Raw genomic sequence first — 23,288 nt, 5'->3', positions numbered from 1 at the left:
TCTCATTTTCACTTTCATCTGATTCTGTCTCATTTGCCTCTTGTTCTTCAGCAGTTTTCTTTCGCTCCACAGTCTTTACCACCACTGTTTGAGATTTCCCTAACTCTGTCCCTCCTCGGGTCTCCGACACGCAATCTTCTTGCTGTCTACTTGTCCCTTCACCTAACTTATCAGGAATGTTCCCTACACCTCCTCGGGGGTCTTCCGCAATCTGTCCCTCTCTAACTTCTACTGACCCTGCTTCTTCAGGTGTAATCTCAAGTGGATTTTCAACTTCTTCATCTGATTCAGGTGTAGTCACTGTGGAATTGCTCCTTTCTCTTCTGTTTTCTCCACTGCTCGTTAGAACTTCAGGCACTCTTACAGAATCTGATCTCCCTTCTGAGACTCTCAATGTTTCTCTTGAAGCCTCTCCTGGAAAGAAAGAATCACCTGACTCTCTTCCTCCTTCACCTCTTCCAAAATTCTGATTCCTTCTCACTGGTTCAGCCTCTGCATCATCACTGGAATCTGACTCTTCAAAATACTCCTTACCAGTCCCTTCCTTTGGATTTGGAACTCTCAGAGTATGACTTGCATGCACCCAGTTTTTCACACCGGCACACTTTACTGCAGTTGTCGTAGTCAGAATAACTTGTCTTGGCCTTCCCCACCTTGGAACCAAGCAATTTCTTCTTCTGTGCACTTTAATCCTCACCCAGTCTCCTGGACTCAGATCATGGGCTTGCTTCTTCTCAAGTGTTGTAGCGTCTTCTCCAACCTGGTGAAACACAGAATGAACTGCGTCAGCCAGGCCTTTACAGTAATCCAAAATCATGTCATCAGTTATTGTCATCAACTTATTGACAGGCACAAATGCATGTCGCATTGCACGTCCCATCAAAATCTCATGTGGACTCAAACCAGTAGTTCTATCTGGAGTAGATCTAATAGTCATTAGCACTAGAGGCAAGACATCAGGCCATTTCATTCCAGTGGCTAAACACATCTTACCAATTCGGTTTTTGATTGTGCCATTCATCTGCTCCACCACGCCAGAAGCCTCTGGTCTGTATGCACAATGTAGCTTCTGCTGTATGCTCAATGCTTCACAAATTAAACTCATGAGCTCATTATAGAAGTGTCCACCTCTATCAGACTCAATCGTTACTGGAAACCCGTACCTAGGAATCAACTCTCTTAACAGTAACTTTGCCACTGTTATTCCATCATTTCTCCTAGTCGGATAGGCCTCCACCCATCTCGAGAACAAACAGACTACCACTAGAACATACCTCAATCTGTTCACTTGTGGCATTTCAATGAAATCAATTTGCATTCTTGTAAAAGGACCACCTTCTCTGCCTATCGTTCCCAGACTCACCACTGTCTTTTTCCCAGTATTGAACTGCTGACAAATTAAACATCTTTGACAGATGCTTTCTGCAATTAACCTGAATTTTGCATTATACCAAGTCTGCTTAAAAGACCTGATCATCGCATCCCTTCCCAAATGTCCCTGGCCATGATACATTCTTGCCATTGTCGACAGCATAGAGTTGGGCATGACTGGTCTACCATCTCTATAGATCCAGACATGATCTGTCTCTCTTGGGGCACAACCTGCCTTGATCCAATCTTTCTTTTCTTCATTTCCTGCCTCATCCTGCAACTGTTTCACTTCATCCCATGTTTCTAGGACGTTAGTAAACATCACAGAACACAAAAACATTTCCTTTTCTCGTGCCTTATTGATCGATTGATTATTTTTAGCACAATATTGTGCAATATCGTTTGCAAAACGATTTCCAAGGGTAACAAAATCATCTCCTTGTCCATGAGCAGCACATTTTACAACTGCTAATTTTTTAGGCAGCTGTATCGCCTCAAGCAATTTTCCAATCACTTCAGCATTCTTTATTGGAGTCCCACTCGATGTCAAGAAACCTCTCTGTAGCCAAAGCTGGCCAAAATCATGCACGACTCCAAACCCGTACTGACTATCAGTCATCACAGTCACTCTCAGATTCTTCCCAATTTTGCAAGCTTTCGTCAATGCCACCAATTCAGCAACTTGAGCAGACTTCACTCCTTTCAATGACGAAGCTTCCATAACTTCCGAAACTTTGCACACTGCATATGCCGCACTCAGCACACCATCATCATTCCTCAGACAAGATCCATCCACAAACAGCACATGATCACTCTCAGGCAATGGAAGATCTCTTATGTCTGGTCTCGGCTTTGTACAGTAATCAAGCACATCCAAACAATTATGATCATCTTCATTCTTTACACCCACATTTTCAGTATCAGGCAAAAATGTTGCTGGATTCACATTCACACATCTCTCAAGAGTCACATTTGATGCTCCCAGAATGACTTTCTCATATTTAGTCAGCCGACTATGTGACATATATTGAGTTCTGCTTCTCGTCAAAAGAATTGCCACATTATGAGGTACGAATACCCTTACAGGATATCCCATTATTATACCCTCACTCTGTTCCAAGCTTCTGCATGTAGCAGCTACCGATTTCAGGCAACCTGGTAAACCCACAGCTACAGGGTCAAGTGTTGATGAGAAGTACGCAATAGGCCTTCTCAGTTGCCCATGCTTCTGGATTAACACTGAAAGTGCACATCCATTTCTCTCACTGCAGTACAACTCAAACTCTTTTTCATAATCTGGCATTCCCAAAGCAGGAGCTTCACACATTTTGCTCTTCAACTCCTCAAATGCTGCCATTTGTTCTCCATCTAGCTCCAATGGGTCTTTCACCTCACTCTTTGTCAGCTTAATCAGTGGCTTTGCTATCAGGGAGAAATTACTAATCCACTGACGACAATAACCCACCATCCCCAGGAACATCCTTACTTCTCTCTGGGTCATTGGGCCCCTCATTCCCCTGATAATTTTGATCCTGTCATCAGTCACCTTTCTCAGACCCTTTTCAATATTGTGTCCAAGATAATGCACCTCTTTCTTGCGAAATTGCAATTTGTCTGGAGATACCTTTAACCCTCCATCTGCCAGATGATTCAGTAAAGCTATGGTATCTACTTCACAAGCTTCACGTGTCTTCGATGCCACAAGTAGATCATATATACTGCACTAGCACTGAGCTTTCAGGCATGATCAAACTCTCCAATGATTTTTTCAATAACTGATTGAATATCGAAGGACTCTCTGTGTATCCCTGTGGGATTCGACACCATGCTAAAATACGCTGGCCAAACCTAAATGCAAAAATCGGCTGGCTGTCATGATGCAATGGTATCGAGAAGAAAGCATGACACAAATCAATCACTGTGTACCACTCAGCATCATGTGGAATTTGATACAAAATCACTGACGGATTTGGCACAATGGGACAACATGCCACCACAATTTTGTTAACCTTTCTCAAATCTTGTACAATCCTGAACTTCCCATTCGGCTTCTTTAGCCCCATTATCGGTGAATTACATGGGCTACTCAGTAATTCTCTCAAAACTCCTTGCTGAATCATTTTCTCAATAATAGGAGTTATTCCTTCAATTATTTCTGGTGTCATTTTGTACTGAGGAATATTAGGATAAGTAAGTCCCTCTTTCACTGTAATTTTCACAGGATCTACATTATTCATCAATCCCACATCTTCTCCAGTAAAATCCCAAACTGTCGTTTTCACTGTGTCTCTCAGCTCTTGAGGCAAATCCTCTGGATTAAACACAGCATATGCACCAACCATCTCACTCTCTCTATTATCTAGAGTCATTCGGTACAAAACATCCTCATCTTGTGTTTCAAAAGCTATTCCATCCGGAGTACAGAAAATTGTACAATTCATCTTGCACAACAGGTCCCTACCTAACAAATTCACTGGACTAGTGTCACAGACCACAAATCTGTGCATGTCTGAAAATGTCCCTATTCTTACCCTTACTGGTTCAGTAAGACGTGTCTTTATTTGTGTATTAGCTACACCAACTACTTGGATTGCTTCATCCGAGAGAGGAAGATTTCTAATATCCGCTGACCTGACAGTTGATCTCGTCGCTCCTGTGTCTACTAAAAAAGTAACACTTTCTTAATTTATTTTCCCATCTACAAATGGTCCTGCCTGGTCTATTTCTAGAGTTGCACCAAGTATGCACTCTTCCTCCTCTCTTCGGCACCGTCAACAATCACCTTCAGACTCACTCCCTTCATTCTTTAACCAATACTGTTGTACCGGGTTAGAACGCCTTGGTTTGTTTACCTGCTCATCATTGTAAAATCCCGAATCCTGATTGTACTTTTGGGACCCTCTATTCTGCGGCAAGGGCGGTCTTGGCTCTTGACTCTGCTGTTTAACAACCTTCTGCTGTTGCTGCTGTTGATTACACCCCTCAGTCTGCACCTGTTGATTTAATGGTTTACTTTCATTATTCACTAATGGTGGATTTGTACACTCGGATCTCCAATGTCCCAGTTGACCACAGTTGTGGCAAGGGAACTTTTTCTTCGCCTCTTCTAAATTCCCCTTTCCTTTCCCCACATATCTGGGCCTATTCCCTGGATTATTTGCCTGTTCCACCAACTGTGCTTCTTGTCTCTCTGCAACTTTCACCTGTGCCCACATTGCCTTTTCTTTCAGCTTTCTTTGTTTTGCTTCAATTTCATCACTGAAGTATTTCGCATGTCTCAGGATTTCATCTATTTTCTTACTCTGCCAGTCCACTGTATGCTCACGAATTCTCTCACTAATCTCAGGTCTCAGGCCATATACAAATCTGTATACAAAATGACTCAAATCCTTGTCACCCAGGTGTTCATCTCCACTGAATTGTTTGAAAGCCAGTATCAGCCTTTCGTGAAAAGCATGAACTGATTCTTTCGCTTCCTGATGTGTCCGGTCTATCTTAACCCAGTCTGTCTCTTTTGGAGGTACTTTACTTTTCAGGAATACAATTACCTGATCGTATTTTTTCATTACCTCTGGATCTGGTGCTCCTGTTTTCTGATCTCTTGGATATTCCTCAGTAGGCCAACTTACTACTATTTTATACTCAGCCCACAAGTCTGCTGGAACAATTATATCAAACAGACTATTCAGATCAATCCACAGCACCTTCGACAATTTCACAAACCTGTCTACCTGCCTATACCACTCGACGGGCTTTTCTCTCAGTCGAGGGAAATCATTTGTAAATGATAAAATATCCTGTCTGGTCCATGGAACATGTACATATCCTCCTCCAGGTATTTTTCTCATAGGATAAGCATCCACTGTTTTCTCTTTTTCTCTCACAGGAAATGCTGAATAAGTCCTGTCCACTGAGTCTTCCCTTTTCTTGTACCACCTATCCTTCCATCTTTCTACATCACCCCATTTTCGCAATAAGGCAATCATCTCTTTAATCTGTCCTGTTCTGCCAGCACCATTTAGATTTTCAATATCCTTATCAGTGAAATCCACCCTGTAAGGTTTCTGCAAAACTTTCACCTTATCCATGTCAACTCCCTGTTCACTCGCTATTGTTCTTAACCTTTCATGTGTATTCTTAGCCCTCCAAGTGATGCTTTTGCACATGAATAACAACTCTCCATCATGATGGTTTTTGAGTATGTCTGTAGAAATTGTCCCTGCAACAAGCTCCTCCAATTCTATGCGTAACCTGGCTACATCAATTGCCTGTGAATCTTTATCCTTCTTTTGAAGAACTTTCAACCAATCATTCAAATCTTCAGCTGTTATTTCTGTAGACTTTTTCACTGCACCCACTTTCTCTGGCATCCTTTGTGGTTCCAAAATCGGCATCCCTGAACAACTAGTATCACTAGTATCCAATCTCGAATTAGACTGCACCTCTAATCCTCCACTACATGTGTCACGTCTTGATTGTCTCAAATCATTACTTTCTGTCCTTATTCCTGACTCTCCTGAAGGACCAGCCAAACTTGTTAATTTATTCCCAACATATGGAACCATCAAACCATTCTCACCCGTCCTCTGCTTATCAAAAATAGGCATAACCGGACCTATGGTTACAGGCACCGTAACAGCTTCCAAATTCTTCGTCAGCTCTCTAATCTTTTCAGTCAGTTCAGATGTAGTTCTGGCTAATTCTCTCGTATTCTCGTCACCACATCGATTCTCTCTCTCTTTTTCTCTGAAAGAGCTACCACTTTTTAAATCAGGTGTCACAACTTCTGTCTCAATGATACGCAAAGTATCTCTTATTGGAGTAGCAACTGGTGTGCTCTCTTCTGGTTCTGGTCTATATGGTGGTGGTCTCTTGTAAATCATGTCATCCAAGACCTCATCCTCATAATCATTAACTCTATACCTTTTCACTTCTGCTTCAGGTACCCCTCTTGTTTCCTTTCTTTCTTCCTTCTCTTCAATTGCCCTCATAGGATATAATCCTTCTGTCATACTAGCATCTCGCCATCTCCTCATTCGATCATGATGAGTTTCACGATCATATTTCCTCCCAAACATATACCTATAGTTGCCTCCAGATCTCTGTTTTTCTCTCTCATGTACTTCATCTTCCCATTCCACCAACGCCTCAAACTGTGTCGGCCTTGGTCTTGGGTCAAGACACAACATTTTTGCCCGTAAATTTCTCAACACGGCCATATTAAATGAACCATGTTCCGGGAAAGCCAGAACACCATCCTCTCTAGTGTACCTAACCCAATTGTCTAACCATATACAGGTATGATACCCATATTTCGCAGCCATGAAGGATGCAGGCGTTTTCGTTGGAGGTAACAATTCACCTTCTCTTGTTTTAATGTCTTTATCCTTGTCAAACCATCTTTTTATTTTACCAAACAAGGATTTCTTCTTTTTCTCTTCTTGGTAATACATTTTAGCGTTTACCAAAACTTTCTAATCCCTTCCGTAACCCAACTGTGCGGTACAATCTTTCGTCCAATAACAGCGCGACTCTCACCAACGCACCAATCCTGGAGCGTCTACGTCACCCTGTACTCCTTCCAATCCCTGCGCGGCTCACACCAACGCACCAATCCCAGCGCGAGCACTGTTCTGATCCACTACCCAATCAGAGCGCGGTCTCTATGACGTCAGCAGTCGCTGACTGCAGCTTCTGCTCTGTCTCCTGTCACTCGTCTACCCCTTCTTTACAAAACCTCCTCAGTAGACTTCGTTTTAAAATTTTTTTTACAAAATCTATTAGTTACAACATATAAACATCTCCATTGTCTGCTTCGCTAACCACAGAATAGTAAAGAAAATTCTCACAAGAATCCCGCTTCTTTTTAGAACAGCGCTTACCCCTGCTCCACTACGGAATTAATACTCTCGTTGACACAGTAGCACATCCCTCTACTCTGCCCTTCTAACATGCATCCATTAACTGTTTCCTCTAGGACTGCTCCAAAGAGTCTTACAATCAATTAAATGCTCATACATTCACGCACTTTCACACATAAAAATGTAGTACATACACACAGAATCCTGCTTTTTCCGAGAACAGCAAACAGTCTGCCATACTACAGAATTATAACATACGTTAACCAAGCAGTGTTTTACCTCTGCCCAGTCCTTCAAACAAGCTCAGAGAATACCTATTACTTCTCCAGCGGTAAGCTTTAACGGCAAACCTTACGGATCCCTGGGACTTAAGACCAGAGTTTCACAGATAACCTTCGCTACCATACGCACTCCTTTTATACCGAAAATATGTCTCTAATAGTAACACACGACGATGTCACTGATTCCGAACCCAGACAATGTGACGCGCAACTTCAATTGTCACACGTTTCTCCTGCATACGTACAGGACCAACAATCCCGTCTTTCCCGAGAGCAGCATACACTTCCCTCTGCCCTACTACGGAACTGCCATCAGCTCCCAAGTTCCAGAAGCACTACATAAAACTCAATACGACGACTTCAACATATAGTATTAGTACATATACCAACATCAATCAATAATCAATGAATCAAAAAGCCAATGTACAAGCAATCTAATCAGATCAAGACAATAATAAAAACCATTACTCTGCTACCAGGAAATTGCTGCAGATCAGGGCATACAAATTCTCCCTACTACCACGGATAGAGTAATTTTTCAGATACACGCACATACACTCATCACACGCTTGGGCCCATTTCACTAACATACGCTCAATTACTCTATCAACACTAAATATGGAGAGAGGAAACTCCTAAACACCCTGTATCTACAGTAAGGTCAATGCGATCAGTTTGTTACTGTCCTGAGTCATGATTTAAACAACAATAATCACATTAGAGTACTCAATAAACGACAAGAAATAACCACCAACACTGTAATTCATAAATTATATTTTATCTAAAATTAGTTCAAATGAAAGTCAATCAAAAGCAAAATCATTATTCTCATAGTTACCTATTCTAGCTAAATGTCATAAATGGGTCAGGACAGGTCTCTCAGTAAAGTCTCCCGAGTCGCCGTCCTCACAGCATCGATCCTCACCAACGCAGGTTTGGGAAGAAGTGGCCTTAGACCCTCCCTAGTCTAACAATATTTATAATATAAATTGCAAAATAAAGCAACATAAAAAATTCTAAATGTTCATTGAATCACCAAGCAAAACGAGCAGGAAAGGATGTTGCATCGCAACATTTGTAAGAACCTCCGCTCAGAAAAATCACAAAAATAAAAAGACGGAAGAAGGAAACTCGAGTTTGCAAATGTTTCTTTTCGAAAACGTTCTTCCTTGATATCTCTAGCAGAGCCACCGCAGCATTGTCATTGTTCATTGTGGCCTTATCCTTGTCCAAGGCAATTGGACTCACGCCCAGAGCTGCTGTCCTCACGGAAAACTTTTAAACCAGGCGAAGGCTGTGGTCAGGTGACTCTCGACCATGTTCAGCAAGGCCTTCTCATCAAAATTCAATCACTCGAGTGCAGGCTGTAAACGGCAGCCATCTTGTTCTAGGCCAAAACAGACCATCTTAATCGAAAGAAATACAAACAACGTTACTACATCATCGCAATGATTAAACAGTGTTAATCCCCACTAATACCCTTATGTATATGTAATTAACTAGCCATCTGCAACATAAATAAGCATTAGTACACGTTATTTCAAAAGCGTTTTGTGCTTTAAAACAAATAGCACTTAGCAACATTCATTTAATTAAACCTGCACATTATTATTAAGCAACATATATGCATTCCCACGTGTAGTTTTTCTCTTGTTAATCATGTTGGTTAGTCAAAGTTTCTCACAAAACCAATAATTATCGATTATAGATTAATAATTTTAGTCAAGACTTATAGACAAAACTGGAGCTTAAAACTCGATAAATTTTCAACAGAAAACCCTGCTCCAGCAGGAGCCACTTCTGGGCATACCCTTCCCACTCAGGGTGACAAATGCAAAAACAACAGTTGATGGACAGAATGTAGAACAATGTCATACATTCACCCCAAAACAGAGATCTGGGCCTAAATCCATCGTTTTCATGCTCACCATGCCATTCCAGTTTGAACCTAGCCATATGCAAATCACTCATGGGAACAGTCCAGCCCGAACTGCCAAGTCAGGTCCTCCCTGGACCGGAAACAAGCATCCTAGGACCAGTTTCGGGGTTTCACCCCTCTTCAGCCAGGATAGCTTGATTCCAGTGGCATGGGGAGCACGGGACCCACTTCTGGGCATACCCTTCCCACTCAGGGTGACAAATGCAAAAACAACAGTTTTTGCAGTCAAAAGCTGTGAAAAGTGTTGGTAAATCATGGCTTTTGCTGTGTACATTTCAAAGCATTGTGCCAAAGAATACTACATCTGCTCATTAAATTATACTTCTAAAAACAACAGTTGATGGACAGAATGCAGAACAATGTCATACATTCACCCCAGTACAGAGATCTGGGCCTAAATCCATCGTTTTTTTGCTCACCATGCCATTCCAGTTTGAACCCAGCCATATGCAAATCAGTCTTGACCCTGTGCCTCACGGGAACAGTCCAGCCCAAACTGCCAAGCCAGTTCATCCCTGAACAGGAAATAAGCATCCTAGGACCGGTTTGGGGGTTTCACCCCTCTTCAGCCAGGATAGCTTGATTCCAGTGGCATGGAGAGCATGGAATCCACGTCTGGGCATACCCGTCCCACTCGGGGTGACAAATGCAAAAACAGCACTTGATGGACAGAATGTAGAACAATGTCGTACATTCACCTCAGTACAGAGTTCTGGGGCTAAATCCATCGGTTTTTTGCTCACCATGCCATTCCAGTTTGAACCCAGCCATATGCAAATCAGTCTTGACCCTGTGCCTCATGGGGACAGTCCAGCCAGAAATGCCAAGCCAAGTCCTCCCTGGACCGGAAAAAAGCATCCTAGGACTGGTTTTGGGGTTTCACCCGTCTACAGCCTGGATAGCTTGATTCCAGTGGCATGGCGAGCGTGGCATACCCGTCCCACTCGGGGTGACAAATGCAAAAACAACAGTTGATGGACAGAATGTAGAACAATGTCATGCATTCACCCCAGTACAGAGAGCTGAGCCTAAATCCATCGTTTTTTTGCTCACCATGCCAGTCCCATTTGAACCAGCCATATGCAAATTAGTATTGACTCTGTGCCTCATGGGAACAGTCCAGCAGGAACTGCCAAGCCAGGTACTCCCTGGACCGGAAAAAAGCATCCTATGACTGGTTTCGGGGTTTCACCCCTCTCCAGCCTGGATAGCTTGATTCCAGTGGCATGGAGAGCATGGGACCCACGTCTGGGCATACCCATCCCATTCGGGGTAACAAATGCAAAAACAACAGTTGATGGACAGAATGTAGAACAATGTCGTACGTTCACCTCAGTACAGAGATCTGGGGCTAAATCCATCGTTTTTTTTCTCACCATGCCATTCCAGCTTGAACCAAGCCATATGCAAATCAGTCATGACCCTGTGCCTCATGGGAACCATCCCGAACTGCCAAGCCAAGTCCTCCCTGGACTGGAAAAATGCATCCTAGGACCGGTTTCGGGGTTTCACCCCTCTTCAGCCAGGATACCTTGATTCCAGTGGCATTGAGAGCACGGGACCACCATCTGGACATACCCGTACCACTCGGGGTGATAAATGCAAAAACTACAGTTGGTGGACAGAATGTATAACAATGTCATACATTAGCACCAGTACAGAAATTTGGGCCTAAATCCATCGTTTTTTTGCTCACCATGCCATTCCAGTTTGAAACCAGCCATATGCAAATCAGTCTTGACCCTGTGCCTCATGGGAACAGTCCAGCCCGAACTGCCAAGCCATGTCCTACTTGAACCGGAAACAAGCATCCTAGGACCGATTTCGGGGTTTCACCTTTCTTCAGCCAGGATAGCTTGATTCCAGTGGCATGGAGAGCACGGGACCCACGTCTGGGCATACCCGTCCCACTTGGGGCGACAAATGCAAAAACAACAGTTGATGGACAGAATGAAGAACAATGTCATACATTCACCCAAGTACAGAGATCTGGGCCTAAATCCATCGTTGTTTTGCTCACCATGCCAGTCCACTTTGAACCCAGCCATATGCAAATTAGTTTAGACTTTGTGCCTCATGTGAACAGTCCATAACCAACAGCCAAGCCAGGTCCTCCCTGGACCGGAAACAAGCATCCTAGGACCGGTTTCGGGGTTTCACCCCTCTTCAGGCAGGATAGCTTGATTCCAGTGGCATGGAGAGCACGGGACCCACGTCTTGGCATACCCGTCCCACTTGGGGTGACAAATGCAAAAACAACAGTTGATGGACAGAATGTAGAACAATGTCATACATTTACCCCAGTACAGAGATCTGGGCCTAAATCCATCGTTTTTTTGCTCACCATGCCATTCCAGTTTGAACCCAGCCATATGCAAATCAGTCTTGACCCTGTGCCTCTTGGAAACAGTCCATCCCGAACTGCCAAGGCAGGTCCTCCCTGGACCGGAGAAAAGCATCCTAGGACCAGTTTCGGGATTTCACCCCTCTTCAGCCATGATAGCTTGATTCCAGTGGCATGGAGAGCATGGGACCCACTTCTGGGCATACCCGTCCCACTCGGGGTGACAAATGCAAAAACAACAGTTGATGGACAGAATGTAGAACAATGTCATACATTCACCCCAGTACAGAGATCTAGGCCTGAATTCATTGTTTTTTTGCTCACCATGCCATTCCAGTTTAAACCCAGCCATATGCAAATTAGTCTTGACCCTGTGCCTCATGGGAACAGTCCAGCCCGAACTGCCAAGCCAGGTCCTCCCTGGACCGGAAACAAGCATCCTAGGACCGGTTTCGGGGTTTCACCTCTCTTCAGCCAGGACATCTTGATTCCAGTGGTATGGAGAGCACGGGACCCACGTCTGGGCATACCCGTCCCACTCGCGGTGACAAATGCAAAAACAACAGTTGATGGACAGAATGTAGAACAATGTCATACATTCACCCCAGTACAGAGATCTGGGCCTGAATCCATCGTTTATTTGCTCACCATGCCATTCCCGTTTGAACCCAGCCATATGCAAGTCAGTCTTGACCCTTGACCTCATGGGAACAGTCCAGCCAGAACTGCCAGGCCAGGTCCTCCTTGAACCGGAAACAAGCATCCTAGCACCGGTTTCGGGGGTTTACCCCTCTTCAGCCAGGATAGCTTGATTCCAGTGGCATTGAGAGCATGGGACCCACGTCTGGGCACACCCATCCCACTCGGGGTGACAAATGCAAAAACAACAGTTGATGGACAGAATGTAGAACAATGTCGTACATTCACCTCAGTACAGAGATCTGGGCCTAAATCCATCTTTTTTTTGCTCACCATGCCATTCCAGCTTGAACCCAGCCATATGCAAATCAGTCTTGACCCTGTGCCCCATGGGAACAGTCCAGCCCGAACTGCCAAGCCAAGTCCTCCCTGGACCGGAAAAAAGCATCCTAGGACCAGTTTCGGGGGTTCACCCCTCTTCAGCCAGGATAGCTTGATTCCAGTGGCATTGAGAGCACGGGACCACTGTTTGGACATACCCGTCCCACTCGGGGTGATAAATGCAAAAACTACAGTTGATGGGCAGAATGTAAAACAATGTCATAAATTCACACCAGTACAGAGATCTGAGCCTAAATCCATCGTTTTTTTGCTCACCATGCCATTCCAGCTTGAACCTGCCATATGCAAATCAGTCTTGACCCTGTGCCTCATGGGAACAGTCCAGCCCGAACTGCCAAGACAAGTCCTCCCTGGTCCGGAAAAAACCATCCTAGGACCGGTTTCAGGGTTTCACCCCTCTTCAGCCAGGATAGCGTGATTCCAGTGGCATTGAGAGCACGGGACCACCGTCTGGACATACCCATCCCACTCGGGGTGATAAATGCAAAAACTACAGTTGATGGACAGAATGTAGAACCATGTCATACATTCACACCAGTACAGAGATCTGGGCCTAAATCCATCGTTTTTTTGCTCACCATGCCATTCCAGTTTGAACCCAGCCATATGCAAACCAGTCTTGACCCTGTGCCTCATGGGAACTGTCCAGCCCGAACTGCCAAGCCAGGTCCTCCCTGGACCGGAAACAAGCATCCTAGGACCAGTTTCGGGGTTTCACCCCTATTCAGCCAGGATAGCTTGATTAAAGTGGCAAGGAGAGCACGGGACCCACGTCTGGGCATACCCATCCCACTCGGGGTGACAAATGCAACAAGCATTGGCATAGCCAATAGGTCGCGACTTTGGGACCTTATAAGTATTTAGTTATGCAGCACAATATCCTTGATGCAACAATATCAAGTGTTGCATGGCTAAACACTTATACGGTCCCAAAGGCGAGACCTATTGGCTATGCCAATGCTTGCACATCACATCAACATTTCTGCAGCTTCACCATAGTATGAGCAAATGTATCATTTGTTCAGAAAATCAGAGCACATGACAAATAAACATCACTACCTGAACACGAAGAACTATGTGATTATCTTGAATATTTATTTAGCACCCTCTATGCAAATGTCAACCAGAGATGTTCGAACATGTAATAAACACTGACAATAAAACTTTCTTTGAATGAATAGATTCAGTGAAGAAACGGAAGATGTTGCTACATCCGAGCGGTGGAAGATTCTTTGTGAGCAGAACAATAAATGCAATGAAAATAAACTATTATGACTTCAGCTTGACTGTGTGCTGCATCTGTGAGAGGGTGTGTTCAGTGGGGAAATCATGAATGAGTGACAGAGATGACTTCCATCTTGTTCAAGATGGTGTTTTACACAGAAATGTGGTGCAACTAAAACACATTAGAATACACACTACAACACATCGTAAGAAATTTCTTTCAAATGCAATTATATTAAATCAGTCTACTGATGTGAAATCGTGTGTGTAAATGCATATGGTGCATTTTTAATGATGCACAAAAATATAATCTACAAAACACCTATACAAAGAAGACAAAGAAATGATGAAAGAATTGGAAAAAGGACAGAGAGGGCCAAAAACAGTGAGTGACTTGGGGAGAGAAGTGTAGAAAGGAAAATAAGGAGAGGAAAGAATGAATGATGGATAGGTACGTACTAGAAACTGGGAAAGGGGGGAAGAAGGTAGGAAGCAATGGTGAATGGAAGGACTAATGTAAGGTATACAGGTAACATGAAAGGAAAGAAGGTAAGTTGGAAGGAAATGTGAAAAGAACAAAGGATGGTACAAAGGTAAAATGATGGATGGAAAGGTGAAAGGTTTCATTGGTGAAAAGATGGGTAGAAGAAAGGGTGAATGGATAGTTGAATGGAAGGATGTCTAGGTGGATAGAAGGATGAATGGAAGGACTAAAGGAAGAATGGATGAGTGAAAGGATAGATGAGGGGTGCATGGGTCAGTGTTGAAAGGTAATGGTCACTGGATGGAATCCTGAAAAACGGATGGATGGATGAAGGAAGGATGGAGGATAGAAGGTTGGAAAGTTGTAAGAATGGTGATGAATGTAGGAATGGATGGATGGTCAGTGGATGAATGGAATGGTGAATGAATGGATGGTGAGATGAAAGGATAGAAGGATGGAAAGATGAAAGTGGAAGGTGGATGGTAGGATGAATGGATAGATGGTGGATGCAAAGGTTCAAGGAAAATATTGTAGGAAATGTTGGGCATGCTTGCTTTGCTCACTGTGTCATCTGCGGTTTGGCTCAAAGGAGGGGGTTAATTTTCTGGCTACTCCCTTTCACAGAGCTGTCTCAGAAAGTCTCACCTCACAGAGGAACCCGGCAGGTTACCGCGATCTGATGCTAATCCTCTGGCCATGACCAGTGACCTGAGCCTTTTCTTACCCCGACAGAGAAGGGGTCAACATACTGCTACCACTTGCTCTCCAGAAGCTGCATCCCTTCACCCCACCAAAAGCAAAGAAAAGTGGGCAGGAAGGCAAGGGAGGCCACATGACAGCACACTCACATGCAGACACACACACACTCATGTGCACCCACACATGCACACAAACACGCTGTATAGATTGCCCTGCTCTTTTACACCAAGCCTTCTGTCCCCTTTGGGCCTTTGGGAAGGGACACACGTCTCAACAGTCATCCAGCGACGCCAGCTAATTAGAACACGTGACAGGCATCAAAAACATGAAGGCGCAAACAATAGTAGTGTGGGAACACAGTGCACATGCAGGCAATTACAGAGCCCCCCACCCCGTAAAAATAAATAAATAAAAATAACCAGCAACAATCACACGCGCAGCATGAGAAACTGCCGGGGCGCGCTTTGAGGTGAAACTCAGTAACCTCGCCGCCGAGCACAGCAGTTATTTTCATCTCATCATTCAAGCGTACAGAGGCCGCTTCTTTTTCGTTTATTAAGCGCCGGGACACAACGGGGAAATGTGTTTTGGGAATCCCAGCACTTGCTGGGTCATGCAGGAGGTCAGCCTGCCTTTGTCTGGGACCAGAACAGAGAAGAAAGACGGCAATCAAACCTCCTCCTTGAGACAGTTTACAAGCACATGTGCCATGCTGTCAGCACCGCGGGCCCCTGGTGACATTTGTAGCTTGTTGTCCTCATGCCAAGCCGAAAACCTTGCGCACATTATCTGCGTGCAAAGCGGTCCCCGCCCCTCCTGCAGATCACACATCAAGGCAAAAGCGCTGTTGTGGGGATTAAACATGTTTTCAGGGCGACTAGATTAGCGCCTCCTTTCTCACGAGTTAGAGAAATGGAAGAGCAGATAACATGATAGTTATTAACTGGAAATAAAGTTAATCAGCACAAACACAAAGCAAAACCTCTACTAATAACTAGAGAAACTAGGTTTAATAAGTGGTGCCCTAAGCGCCTTCGGACGGTTCACGCAGTCTCCATGCCCGGACCAAACCACAGACAAGCATGCGAGTGTTGCGCGTGCGCGTGCCCAAGCGAGACATCTGTTTTGCATTATCGCGCACGCGTCTGTGCCCATGCGGGTAACCGCAAGCAATAGGCCATGGGCGGAGCAAAGGCGGGACATGCACCCGCCTTTGCCCAATTGCGTGCTGTCTTTCTCAGAAAGACGCACGCAAAGGCGAAGAGCCTCTGAACGAAAACAAACCACATGCACGAGCGTGTAGTGAGCTTTCCAAAGCCCTTTTACTGTTTACATAAAGTCTCGCCAGTGCAGCGCATGCGCGCTGCAACAGGCTCGACCTAAAAACAACAGTTGATGGACAGAATGTAGAACAATGTCATACATTCACCCCAGTACAGTGATCTGGGACTAAATCCATTGTTTTTTTGCTCACCATGCTATTCCTGTTTGAACCCAGCCATATGCAAATCAGTCTTGACCCTGTGCCTCATGGGAACAGTCCAGTCCGAACTGCCAAGCCAGGTCCTCCCTAGACCGTAAACAAGCATCCTAGGACCGGGTTTGGGGTTTCACCCATCTTCAGCCAGGATAGCTTGATTCCAGTGCCATGGAGAGCACGAGATCATGTGATCAAGGCAGAGGAGCTGCCGAAACGCGTCATGGCGGAGTGTTTCTACTTGCAATAAATAAAATATAAGCACTCACTTGGGTCCACTCTCATCTTGTTTTCAACAAAAGGGAGCGCAGAAGAGCGAGTACTCTTCATATATATATATATATATATATATATATCTTTCCACGTTTCCCACCAAAGCCACTGCTGAACTCAAAACGGGTGCATCCTTTAGTCGCGAGGGTAGGACTCGCGTGTTACACAACAACTTAGTCCACAGGTAAGGAGCACTCACGGGGTAATTTACTTATTTAATAACGCAATGTACAGCAAATGCATTTCGGCAGTTGAGCCTTCTTCAGTGCTTTCATTATGTTAAAAAATGGGACACAGTCTCTAATTGGTTTAAATTTCGTCACCTTCATTGTTATTGGTGGATCTGTGGCCAATGGAGGAGCTGCAATCCTGGTGACTTTTTTCTTGCTTGCTTCGGCCAGCATGGATGCCGCGTGTATCGCCATGATGTTGTTGCCAATACGATGTTTTTAGTGACTCATTGTCCGTCCATGCATCCATGTTGAGCCACACTTCTGTGGCACCGGGCACCTTCCATCGCTTCCCAAATGGGCTTCCACTTTACCGATTCTGTGTCCCTCAGCCCCTCGTTACAGCCGCACGATGATTCCAAGGCGTTCTCGCTGGTGCCATTTAAATAAACAGACAACCACCAACTTGGATAGCTAGCGACCTCATTGATCGGCGAAAAGATCCGGTGGCCGCGGTTCAAGCAGTATAGCGCTTGCACATCTTTCCACGTTTCCCACCAAAGCCACTGCTGAACTCAAAACGGGTGCATCCTTTAGTCGCGAGGGTAGGACTCGCGTGTTACACAACAACTTAGTCCACAGGTAAGGAGCACTCACGGGGTAATTTACTTATTTAATAACGCAATGTACAGCAAATGCATTTCGGCAGTTGAGCCTTCTTCAGTGCTTTCATTATGTTAAAAAATGGGACACAGTCTCTAATTGGTTTAAATTTCGTCACCTTCATTGTTATTGGTGGATCTGTGGCCAATGGAGGAGCTGCAATCCTGGTGACTTTTTTCTTGCTTGCTTCGGCCAGCATGGATGCCGCATGTATCGCCATGATGTTGTTGCCAATACGATGTTTTTAGTGACTCTTTGTCCGTCCATGCATCCATGTTGAGCCACACTTCTGTGGCACCGGGCACCTTCCATCGCTTCCCAAATGGGCTTCCACTTTACCGATTCTGTGTCCCTCAGCCCCTCGTTACAGCCGCACGATGATTCCAAGGCGTTCTCGCTGGTGCCATTTAAATAAACAGACAACCACCAACTTAGATAGCTAGCGACCTCATTGATCGGCGAGAAGATCCGGCGGCCGCGGTTCAAGCAGTATAGCGCTTGCACATCTTTCCACGTTTCCCACCAAAGCCACTGCTGAACTCAAAACGGGTGCATCCTTTAGTCGCGAGGGTAGGACTCGCGTGTTACACAACAACTTAGTCCACAGGTAAGGAGCACTCACGGGGTAATTTACTTATTTAATAACGCAATGTACAGCAAATGCATTTCGGCAGTTGAGCCTTCTTCAGTGCTTTCATTATGTTAAAAAATGGGACACAGTCTCTAATTGGTTTAAATTTCGTCACCTTCATTGTTATTGGTGGATCTGTGGCCAATGGAGGAGCTGCAATCCTGGTGACTTTTTTCTTGCTTGCTTCGGCCAGCATGGATGCCGCGTGTATCGCCATGATGTTGTTGCCAATACGATGTTTTTAGTGACTCATTGTCCGTCCATGCATCCATGTTGAGCCACACTTCTGTGGCACCGGGCACCTTCCATCGCTTCCCAAATGGGCTTCCACTTTACCGATTCTGTGTCCCTCAGCCCCTCGTTACAGCCGCACGATGATTCCAAGGCGTTCTCGCTGGTGCCATTTAAATAAACAGACAACCACCAACTTGGATAGCTAGCGACCTCATTGATCGGCGAGAAGATCCGGCGGCCGCGGTTCAAGCAGTATAGCGCTTGCACATCTTTCCACGTTTCCCACCAAAGCCACTGCTGAACTCAAAACGGGTGCATCCTTTAGTCGCGAGGGTAGGACTCGCGTGTTACACAACAACTTAGTCCACAGGTAAGGAGCACTCACGGGGTAATTTACTTATTTAATAACGCAATGTACAGCAAATGCATTTCGGCAGTTGAGCCTTTTTCAGTGCTTTCATTATGTTAAAAAATGGGACACAGTCTCTAATTGGTTTAAATTTCGTCACCTTCATTGTTATTGGTGGATCTGTGGCCAATGGAGGAGCTGCAATCCTGGTGACTTTTTTCTTGCTTGCTTCGGCCAGCATGGATGCCGCGTGTATCGCCATGATGTTGTTGCCAATACGATGTTTTTAGTGACTCATTGTCCGTCCATGCATCCATGTTGAGCCACACTTCTTGATTCCAGTGCCATGGAGAGCACGAGATCATGTGATCAAGGCAGAGGAGCTGCCGAAAACGCGTCATGGCGGAGTGTTTCTACTTGCAATAAATGAAATATAAGCACTCACTTGGGTCCACTCTCATCTTGTTTTCAACAAAAGGGAGCGCAGAAGAGCGAGGACTCTTCATATATATATATATATATATATATATATATATATATATATATATATATATATTCACTGAAAAAACCATAGGTTTCACACATGTTATAGTTAGCTGGACATTTTACTGATAAAAAACCAATGAAATTCCCCCGTTATAGTTACTGTAGGCAACTATAACTCACGCGACCGTAATCCTCTGCTGATGCTAATACTGTATTTAGACACTTATTTGCCCATGTCTTCTTCCATTAAATTTTAGCTAAACATATATTACAAATATTTTTTTTTCATAAAGACACATATGTCATCAGCAGAGGATTACGGTCGCGTGAGTTATAGTTGCCTACAGTAACTATAACGGGGGAATTTCATTGGTTTTTTATCAGTAAAATGTCCAGCTAACTATAACATGTGTGAAACCTATGGTTTTTTCAGTGAATTTGCAAGGTTTTTTAAATGCTAATTCCTAACTATAACGTGTGTGAAACCTATGGTTTTTTCAGTGAATTTGTACGTTTTTTTAAATGCTAAGTTACTTTACGCCATTCGTGGCGTGCGCGCCCACTTAACGCAGTTCGTTCCGTGCGCGCACGGTGCGCTTCGCGCACCGTGCGCGCACAGTGAGCACGCGGTGCGCTTCGCGTACCGCGTGCCCACGTTACGCTAGATGGGCCATGAACGCACGATGCGATTCGCGCACCGTGCGCACATGGAGGACATGTGATGAGCATCGTTGTGACAGGTAAAATATTGTTTTTGGCTTTGCAATATTATGCCATTCACAAATGGTGCCCTTCGGGCACCATTTGCACATGGGGTGGTGAGAGTGTGGATATTTTTTTTTTTTTTTTAATTTATTACCGTACGCGTATGGTAAGCGTAATCGGCGAAATTTTCAAAAAAAATAAAATTGCCTTTTTTCACTTGGGGGATCGTTGGGGACTCCCTCAATATGGCTAGGTGCTTGGGAGCTGTCTAAACAGCCCCTTTACATGTTGTTGCCCTTTGTTTGTCAATCCCCTGTCAGAGTGCGAGAGAGAAAATGGCGGCCGCCGCTTCCTGGTTTCGACCGATTCGAATGTTTACTAAGATCTATCAGCCAATCAGAATCGCGCTCGCGCACGTCACCGTACGCGTACGGTAAGCGCACCGTAAGCGCACCGTAAGCTGGCTCAGATATATATATTGATTTAAAGGCTATTTTCTCAGGAACTACTGAACAGATTTACACCAGACCTACAAAAGGCACTTCCTTGACCTGAGGACTACCTCTCTGCCAAATTTCAAGGAACTCTGTTCAGCCGTTCGGGCTGTAGCTGTGTCTAAAGGTCCTATGGAAAAATGCATGGGAAAAACGCGTTTTGGGACCCCCCTTTTATCTCAGCCCCCGCTTGACGAATCCCCCCGAGACTTTCAGGGTAGAAGCGGAGCGGAGCGCCCCACCTATTTTGAAAATTTCGCGAGGATTCGTCGTCCGGCGCCAAAGTTATTCAAAATAGAATGTTGCGGTTTTCCTATGGAAACGTGGTCCTAACTATAACTACCTACTGGCGACCGCCAGTAGGTAATATATGTATATATATATATATATATATATATATATCTTAACCACTCGTAAAAGAAGCTCCCTGGAAGGGAATCACGAGCGCAGACCTCTTGTAGTGCCAAACAAATTGTTTATTTATTTGCAATCCCCTCGAAGGATATCAGGACGCGTTTCGGCCGTCACAGCGGCCTTGATCACCTGACCACGCATCAATGCAAGCCCACTATTTAAAGTGCAAGTACAAACAGTTTTTTTCTTTTTTCAATAGACATAGAAAACATGTAAACACCAGGAATTACGATGTAAAGACAATGCGTTTGAAATGGAAATTCAATTTTCACAATTCCATACATTATATTGCATTGTAATTGACAGACTTAAAGCCTAAATGCATATATTTATATCAGTAGAATATACTTCGCATATATCTTTTTTTTCCCCCTCCTTAGCGTCAAAACACCTGATGTAATATGTCATATTGATATTTGTATAAAGTGCTCACCGTGTTAAAATAATAAAAAAAGGAACCCAACATGTGGGTAAAATTTTTTCAAAAAGAATTAATATTATTCCACGATAGTCCAACTAAAAATTCAAACAAATAATGTATTATGATGCATAAATGCAACAATAGTAGAAGGACATAAAGTGACTGGTGCTACTTGGAACACAATGAGGCAATTAACAATATAAGATCAGATAAAGTGCATAATGCAACAGTACTTGATAATCTAAAGTGACAATTGCTAGTAGTGCTCGTCCAACTCTATTAGATAAGGTGCTTAATGCAACAGTACTTGAAGACATAAAAGTGACAAGTGCTACTAGTGCCAAAAGACAACACATAGGCGATCAATTGATGGAGACTAAGATTGAAAGATACCAAAAAAATCCTATTATATAAATATATAAAAGGATACAAAATTCATAAACCATTCAGCATTGAAATAAGATTCATCAAAGTCAAAAAGACAGTTGGATATAGAGACCAGTGACATAATTAAAATGATCAATAGAAGGAAATAGGTATATAAAATAATTATTGCCTACCCTACAATGTCCTAAAACCAATCATTAAAATTAACACATAAGCTCCCAAGGTACATACTGCCTGTGATCTTCATAATAGAGCTGGGAGATGAGGAAATATCACTAGCTAAAAACGTGTAGTTGCCTAGCTGGGGTTCAAAGAAAGGTATGAAGATCCTCCGTGGCATTGAGGCCGCCTGGCCATTTCGAATCAAACTCTAGGATGAATTAAGTTTCCAAGCGGCGGAGTATTGCCTCCCTATTGCCGCCTCGTTTTCTCAAAGGTACAGATTCGATGGCAAAGTATTTAAGGCATTTAGGGTTGCTATTGTGTACCTTTTCAAAGTGCCTGGCCAAGCGGTAATTCTGATCCTTGTTATTAATAGCTCTAATGTGCTGCAGGATACATTTATGCACTGCCAGCTTTGTGCTGCCAATATACTTTAAAGTGCAGTCGCATTCCAGGACATAGACACAGTAGTCCGTTTTGCACGTGAGATGTTGTTTAATTTCCCGTTGAGTATCAGGGAATGTCGTGCAATAAGTTTTGGTATTTATGCCAAATTGGCAGGCCTTGCATGTAGAGCATTTAAAAAAACCATTTCTTGTAGGCAACCACGTTTGTTTGTTAAAAGTATCTTGACTGTTGCTTGTCAACATATTACCCATACTCTTAGCTTTACGAAAGGTGATAGAGGGATTAAGTGGCATGTATCCCCCTATCACTGGGTCTTCACGTATAAAATGCCAATGTTTTCTCATGATATTCCTCAGTTCCTTTTCCTGTTTGGAATATGTTAATATGAGACGAACCGGTTCATTATCAGTGTTTGATGTCTCCTTTTTGTCTCTATTTCTATATTCCAAAATTTCCTCTCTTGGTTTCAGTTGGGATCTTTTCATGGCTGCTTCCACTACTTCAAAACTATACCCTCTATCTAAAAACCTCATCATACATTCTTTTTGTTTTGTTTCCATATCCTGAGGGTCACTGCATATGCGCCGGATACGGAGCATCTCCCCATAGGGTATGCTTCTAATAAGATGTGGGGGATGCGCACTAGTTGCATGAAGGAGTTTATTGCCCGCCGTAGGTTTTCTAAAAAGGGTAGTAGTTAAAATGTTGTTATTTACTAAAACCTGTACATCTAAAAATGTCACTGTCTCTTTGTTCACATTTGATGTAAA

At 43.9% G+C, this 23,288-nt stretch overlaps 1 long non-coding RNA gene across 1 annotated transcript in view; it reads right to left on the bottom strand.

The window, feature by feature from the left end:
• Positions 1–8,464: 8,464 nt before the first annotated feature.
• LOC146859292 (uncharacterized) overlaps positions 8,465–23,288 on the bottom strand; it is a 279,048-nt gene continuing 264,224 nt past the window's right edge. Inside the window, exon 5 of the long non-coding RNA XR_014979758.1 lies at positions 8,465–8,919. This is a non-coding gene — a long non-coding RNA (uncharacterized LOC146859292). The remainder of the gene's footprint in view (positions 8,920–23,288) is intronic.

Source organism: Triturus cristatus, chromosome 3_2, assembly GCF_964204655.1.
Source record: "Triturus cristatus chromosome 3_2, aTriCri1.1, whole genome shotgun sequence".
NCBI lineage: Eukaryota > Metazoa > Chordata > Amphibia > Caudata > Salamandridae > Triturus > Triturus cristatus.
This window is presented reverse-complemented; position numbering and strand designations above follow the sequence as displayed.